A 1,920-nucleotide genomic window follows, 5' to 3' on the forward strand; every position below is an offset into this window, starting at 1 on the left:
ATAAAAAAAAAGAAAAATTAAAATTAAATAATCAATCAATCAATCAATAAAGCTTATAATCAATCATCATAAAAGTATCATAGAAAACGTCCATTTTTGTTTTTTTTTTTTCTTTTTTTTTAAATAAATTCATAATTTTTTTTTTACTTAAAAAATTTTTAAACATTTTAAAATTTTAACAAAAAAAAAAAAATTAAAAGGAAAATTTCTAATACATCGAAATTGAAAGAATTAAAATAATAATAATAATAATAATATAAAGAAATTTTGTTAAATTATGACTAGAATTATTTATTAAATTATTACAACCTTGATAATTTTTTCCATTTTTTTTTTTTTTTTTATTTAAAGTTATTAATAAAAAAATTTTGTTTTATGTAATCCCCCTCCCCTTCCCTCCCCCTCAAAAAAAAAAAAACAAAACAATAACAAATTAATTCATTTGATCATCAATTAATGTAAACAAACGTATTTTTAATCATTTTATTTTTACACCTAATTAATTATAATAATAATAATAATAATCACTCGTGTTTTTATTTATATATAATATTGTTTTGTTTTTGAGCTTATAAAAGCATTTTTTTTTTGTTTAAAAATACTATAAAAAAAAAAAGTTTATCAAGAAGACTGTTTGTGTAATATTTATGTAAACGTCAATAACAAATTTTTTCATTTTGTAACATAAATACATTGTAACGTTTAAACAATTTTTAAAAATATTATTATTTATAAAATATTATCGATTGTATTTAACATTTAATTAATTATTTAAAATTATTCAGAGTATTATACATATATATATTATATTTATTTTTAATTAATTTAACATTCTTATAAAAAAATAATAACGTATATTTGAAATTTATAGATTTATTTTTTTTTGCTTCCTTCCTTCCTTTCAATTTTCACTCATTTTATTTAAATAACATTATTAAAACGTATTAAATATTATTATTATCATTTTAACGAGATTCTAATATGATTTACGTCTAAATGTTTTTTTTTTTTTTTATTCTACCCAAGGCCAAAAATTTATACAACTTTTAACTACACAGTATTAAATGAGATCTTAAATTAAAAAAAAATGGAAAAAATACTTTTTTAAATTATCAGTAATTGTTTTTAAGAGAAGAAAAACAAAAAACAAAAAACAAAAATAGTAACAATAATTAAGACTAACATTTTTTTAAAAGAATGTTTAATTTTTTGTTTTTGAGCGAATTAAGATTTTATTCGAAAGATTTTCATTCGCACACACCCACACACACACACACACACATAAAGTTATTAAACGAATGTATCACATTGATTGTTATTTAAAGTTTTACATATTAAAACCATAATTTTTGTTATTTAAATTTAATTAATCAACAATATTGTAAATACAACATTTAAGAGGATGGTATTACACTTAAAAAAAAAACAAATCATCATTTAAACTTGAAAAAATTTTTACCAAAATAAATCCGAGTTAAAAAAATAACATTGTAATATTAATCGTCTCTTTTTTTATAAGTACAAATAATGAATTGTAAATCAAATATAAAAATATTTGGCATTCGAGCCCCAACAGTTTTTAGTTAGAAAAGATCCAAAACAAGATGTCTTTTAAATATCTCCAATGTTATTATCATTTACACCGATTAGAGCTTCTGTTTGTTCAGTATCATAATCCGATCTAAAATGAGTTTTGTTAAAAACAAAATGGTAAATTTTTCATTTAGGATAACCTTTAAAGAAATTATCGATTTCATGCCTTACCTAGGAGGACTGAATCTTTTACCAAATCCCAGGTAACATTTTTTAATTGCACTCAATATTGGATCCCAATTTTCTAAATATGATAATAATGCTATAACAAAAAAAGCTGTGAACGTTGGAATGGTTCCCAAATAAAATATATAAGAATAATTTATT

This window comes from Pediculus humanus, genomic scaffold (genome assembly GCF_000006295.1).
Source record: "Pediculus humanus corporis 1103172107411 genomic scaffold, whole genome shotgun sequence".
NCBI lineage: Eukaryota > Metazoa > Arthropoda > Insecta > Psocodea > Pediculidae > Pediculus > Pediculus humanus.